Here is a 6000-nt window from a genome sequence, read left to right as displayed (position 1 = left end):
ACCATCCATCCCGCATCTCCCGCACTCGCTCGATCCCACCTCCCGCACTCCGACCCATCGTCCCCCACCAGCAGCCCCAGAACCGCCGCCGCCGTCGCCTCTAACCCGCGCGCCACTCCGCGGGCCGGGATCCAGCCCCCTCGCCGCCCCTCGCCTGAGCCGGCCCCCTCGCCGCCCCGCTGCTCCCGCGCCTGAGCCGGCCCCCGCGCCGCCCCACTCCTGGATCCGGCCGCCTTCCCACCTTGCTCCCCCGGCAGCACCCGCCTCAGGCCGACGGCGCGACGAGGCCGAGCTCAGCCGCGCTCGCCACCCCGACGGCTCTCCCCGCACCAGCCACCTCCGCCCTTGCCTCCAACCACCGCCCCGAGCCCCCGACCACCTCCACCACCGCCCTCTGCCCCGACCACCTCCCTTCCACCCGCCCCCAAATTCCCCTCCGGCGTGACCTTCCCACCACTCCGCCGCGACCTTCCCTCCCCTCCGACGCGGCCTGCCCTCCGCCCCTGTTTCTTGCACCGTGCTGCCGTCCCCACTCGCAAATCGAGCCAGTTTACCAACTAGTGCTATCGGCCTCTGCAGCAAAACCTGAACCATCTTCTCTTGAATTCCTCCAGCCTAACACACCCGTGAGATCGCCTGACTACGACAACGACGTGCAAGGGACCCTCACCATGGGTGTCGCGGACGAGTACGTGGGCGCCGTCATCGGCTATGCCGGGAGGACCATACGTGAGATCGAACGGGTACGTACATATCTCCCGCACCACCGAAGCGCAGCCACAAACGGTTAAACGACAAGGCTATGGTTTGGACTAATTGTTCATCGTCAGAGTGCAGGTTACGGGCGTGCCGATCAGTATCTCTAATGGGGAGCTCAAAGCTGGGACGAGCGAGAGGTAGGTACTACAACAGGTCTCAGCCGGGTTTGCGTGGTCATTACCCACGAAATCAGTCCTGCCTGTATGTCATTTTGACCTGCAGCGTGTGTGTGGTGCAGGGAGGTGGTGATCAGCGGGACACGGGAGGCGGTCGATGCGGCGGAGGCGATGATCGTGCAGCGGGTCTCGGACGCCGCCAATAGTCGCCGCCGGCAGCAGGGTGGCGGTGGTGGTGACAGGCGGCCTGTCAAGGAAGTGGAGTAGCAGCATCAGTAGCGGTGATACAACAGAACAAAGCGGAGAGCATAGTACTGAATTACTACTGATGGTGGTAGTAGGGCAGGAGATGTCCCAAGTTTTTTGGTCCCTTGCGTGCGTCGCCGGAGCAATTTATTAGCAAGAATTGCTTACTTGGGAGGGGAAGGCATGGTGCAATTACTGATGGCTGCACGGCTAGTTTTGGTTTTGGTCAATGTTGCTTCCATGTTTGACTACTAGTGTATCCGTGCCTTGTGTTTCGGTGAGAGGATGGATGGATGATTCCTCTGGGTTTGATTGATCCAACCCAAGAGGAGAGGAGTTCTGAAATGGAAGGCCGAAGCAAAGTTGTTTTTTACTTGCACACAAACTTGGATGATCTGATCAGATCAGATCAGACTTCCACTGTGGAGCATGTTGCAACTTTCGTTTAGTTCTGAGACTCTAATTCTGTCAGTTTAGTCCTTGTAGGAAAAAATTTGAAGAGTCAAAGAAAATGGAAAAAGAATGCATCAGTATAGCTACTTAGCAGAAAATGGTCAAAGAGTATGTTGCTTCGATGGTTTTTTGTGTGCTTGTATTTGAAAAATTACATCAAAGAAAATTCAGCAACTTGTGTACGTATGTGGATAACGTGGGAACAATATTCTGCCCACCGTTTGTTTTTGCTAATGATTTTGTTTGTCTTCCATTTTATATGTTAGGAAAATTGATGCCAGAACTTTTTGTCTTGAAAAGAAGTTCAAATAAATAGACAGGAGAATGTCACATATGTGTACCAGGAAAAAGTTTGCGGTTTGAAGGAGGACTGAAGTTCAGAGTGATGTGGATGTGAAGGTTCAGAGATGTTTTTTAGTATATTCAGACATGTTTTTCCTCTCTTGTTCTTCATTTCTTAACTTCTTCATAATTGATTAGATAACTTCTAAGGCAACATGTTGTTGTCTGAAAAGCTTATGGACTCTTGTGTGTACGTAAAACACTTTGATCAATATACTCTTTAGTTTATGATTCTTTCTTTCCACTATCACTCAAGCTTGGTGTTCCTAAAAAATATGGTGCACCTCCCGTTTGCGAGTCTGTGTGCCCACAATCTTGTGGTTAACTGACCTTTATGAAATGTGATGATTCTTCGTACAGTAGTTTGTGCAAAAGGAAAAAAATATTCAGGTGTCCGCAGCAAAACTCCAGTGCATAAAACATATGTTTTGTGTTTATCTATCTGAAAATTTGGCCACTATTGCAGCTTTCCCTGGTGTATCAGTTCAACTGAAAAAAAATTGCTTTTGCCTAGTTTAGTCAGTTGTTGGAACAAAAAAAGGGGCTGAAAGGTCAAAATGTTTTATTCGTGAAGGTCAAATGTATGTTAAGTATATTTTCTGGAACACTGGCACTCTTTGTACATCATGCTGTCAAGTTATTCACACTTGCATTCTGCAGAACAGAAAAAGAAAAGTTAGGGTGTTTAACTTAGTAACCCGCCCAGTGACGATGAGGACACGGCACTCTTCCTTCTCTGGCGACGACTTGGTGCTCCTATGGATCAACAACAACTTGTGACCTTTTAGCGATGGCCGACTTGACCTTCCTAACGAATCGGTTCAAAATGTTTGCTACAAAAACAAGGGTATTTCTGTTACTAACAGAAATAAACCAAGAAGTCCAAATTAGAAAAATAGAGAAGTTCAATATTTATAAAAAAAGTCAATTTTTCCTTGTTACCAAAGAATAAAATGAAGAAGATCAAATTAAAATAATGGAGTAGTTTGATGTATATGAAAAACTTAAATTATTTCCGTTTCGAGGAAAAATAAAAGTATGAAGTTTAATTTAAAAAAAGTTTGATGCTTATTTAAAAATATATTTTTTAAGAATAGGACTAAAGAAGTTCAATTTAAAATAACAGAGAAGTTCTTATTATATAAAAACCTCAATTTTTATGCTAAAGTTTTTTCTTATGCCTATGTAAACTATTAATTTTGTTCATCTCAATTCGGTCATAGCATGTCTGCAATTAATTACAAAAAAAATCAAGAAAAGCATTATAGAGTAGAAAAAAAAGAATATGTTCGAGAAGTTCCACTTCTTCTTCTGCGATAGTTCAAAGGCGGACGTCCGAAGAATTCAAAGGGTTTGTTCATTCAAAATGGTGAAGTGCGTGAAAAAATAGCCAAAATTATTTCACATATTAAAACCCAAGAAGATCTTCACAATTTTTCTAGTGCTTTACGATCACTTTCTTTCTCTAGTTCTCATATGGGAATCATGTGAGAAGTTCCAAAAATAAAAATAAGGAAAGTTCACATATAGTAAAATTAGTGCCAAGTAGAAAATGAAGTGAGCTTATTCATCATTTTTATTAATTTTGGCTATTTCCTTTAAAAAATATGGGTGCAAATTTAAAAGATGAAAAAGTTCAATGTTTATTACAAACCCAAGAAGGTCAAATTAAAAAACTAAGAAGTTCAAATTTAAATAACACATTAGTTTGATGTCATAAAGAAAAAATAGTTTCCCTATTTCTAAAGAGTAAAATCAAGAAGGTTAAATTAAAATAACAGAGCAATTTGATGCTCATTAACATTTTGGTCTAAAAAATAACCAATTTTTATAAAAGTTCGATTTTCCTCGTTACTAAAAAATACGAGAGAACGCCAACTCTAACAGAGCAGTTCAAAAAGAAGTTTATAAGAAATGGATTTAAGAAAAACTAGAAAGTTTGAAATAACCGAGAAGGTCAAAAAAAGTAGAAGTTCAAATTTGAAAACCCTAGAAGTTCAATTTGAAAATAACCGAGAAGGTCAAAAAACATAGAAGGTCATATTTTAAAAACCTAGCAAATGGTTTCCTTATTTAAAACCATATTTTTCTAAGAAGTTCAGGGTAAAAAAAGAGAGAAGTTTGAAGGTTAAAAAAAATTACATGTTTCTCGTAACTAAATAATAAAATGAAGAAGATCAAATTTTAGAAAGGAAAACTGAAAAAGTTTATTTTTTTTCTCATTTAAACAATAGAAGTTTGATGTTTCTAAAAAACCTCCAAGTTTCACATTTATGAAAATACACAATGAAGTTCAAATAAAAAGGGTAGAGAGGTTCAATGTCTATAAAGAACTCAAATATTTTTACGTAACCGAGAGGAATTCAGATTGATAACTGCCAGAAGTTCATGTACTACACGGTGTGCATTTTGTATGAAAAAAAGAATTAAAAGGCAAAGACTAAAACTTTTGTTTTTATAAGTTCAAGTCCTCGGTCAGAGAAAGTTAAAAAAATTATTGTGAGAGAGGTTTGTACAAAAGGAATATCATTTGTGCAACACTGATGAATGGATTACAAAACTACAAACGAAAATATGTCACAGAAGTTCAACGTGAAAACATCGAGAAGTTCAACTAATACACTGAATGAATTTCAGATGAAAAACTTTTAAAATCGTTATTAAAATCTGAGTTTTAATGTCATTGGTGCGGCGCAACTCGTTCAATGCTTGTTACACACCAAAGAAGGTCATTAAAAAAGCATCTCAAACAATTTTATAACAAAGATTTTCTCTCTTAAAATAAACCTAGAAGTTAAAATTTAGAAACGAAGCGGCTCGATGTCTATCAAAAAGTATGATTTTTTCCGTTACTAAAAGAAATAAAACCAGGAAGTCCAATTTAAAAAGATGGAGAAGTTCGATGATTATAGAAAACTCATATTTTCCTCATTATTAAAGAATGGAAATAAGAAGTTCAAAAATTAAATAACAAGAAGTTCAACTTTTAAAAATAGGGCGCTTCAAAATTTCTCAAAAAAGATTAAGAAAAAAACCAGGAAGTCCATATTAAAAAGATGGAGAAGTTCAATGGTTATAGAAAACTCAGATTTCCCTCGTTATGAAAGAATGGAAACAAGAAGTTTAAAAATAAAATAATAAGAAGTTCAACTTTTAAAAATAGGGCGCTTCAAAATTCATAAAAAAGGATTAAGAAATTCAGATTAATATTTATAAAAAACTCAGATATTTTCACGTAACCGAGAGAACTTCAGATTGATAACTGCTAGAAGTTCACGTACTACACGTGCGCATTTTGTATTAAAAAAAGAACGAAAAAGCAAAGTCTACAAGTTTTGTTGTTATAAGTTCAAGTCCTCCGTCGGATAAAGTTAAAAAAATATTGTGAGAGAGGTTTGTACAAAAAGAATATCATTTGTGTAACACGGACGAATAGATGAGAAAATTACAAACGAAAATACGTCACAGAAGTTCAAAGTGAAAACAGCAGGAAGTTCGACTACTTTAGTGAATGCATTTCAGATGAAAAACTTTTAAATCATCGCGAGTATGAAAAAGCAATCAACACGGGTGTAAGGGCATATTTATCCCTAAGATGTTTTGGTGATTGATGACAATGCTTTTGCGGACTAATCGTGTGCGTTGAGTTTTTCAGAGATTCATCCTTTGGCACGAGACGATTCCCTCCCCTCGGAGTTTGAAGCGAAGACGGTGTAGCCCTTTCGATTCAGTTTTGGTGGACTAGTTTCGTAGGAGTCACCGTACTATCAAGAGGGGGTCCGCTTTGGTAAGGCTAGGGTGGAATCAACACGTACACATCCTTTGCACACCCTCTGAGCCTTTCCGCTTCAATGGAGACCTCATTCCCCATTCGTTGTGCATCACTTGGTCCCAGCGGTAGTACCGCGGGCCATAGCGGTAGTACCGCCCGAGTGCTACAAGCGGCAGTACCGCTCCACAGCGGTAGTACCGCTTGGAGCCCTCCGCCGTAGTACCGCTGCGGCTCCGTGCTACTACCGCCTCGACTCGAGGGCTCTTTTCTCGTGTCGGGTTTGGCGGTACTAGTTGCGGTAGTAGAGGCGGT

Source organism: Aegilops tauschii, chromosome 7 (assembly GCF_002575655.3).
Source record: "Aegilops tauschii subsp. strangulata cultivar AL8/78 chromosome 7, Aet v6.0, whole genome shotgun sequence".
NCBI lineage: Eukaryota > Viridiplantae > Streptophyta > Magnoliopsida > Poales > Poaceae > Aegilops > Aegilops tauschii.
The sequence above is the reverse complement of the archived record's forward strand: the minus strand, read 5'-3'. Positions refer to the sequence as shown.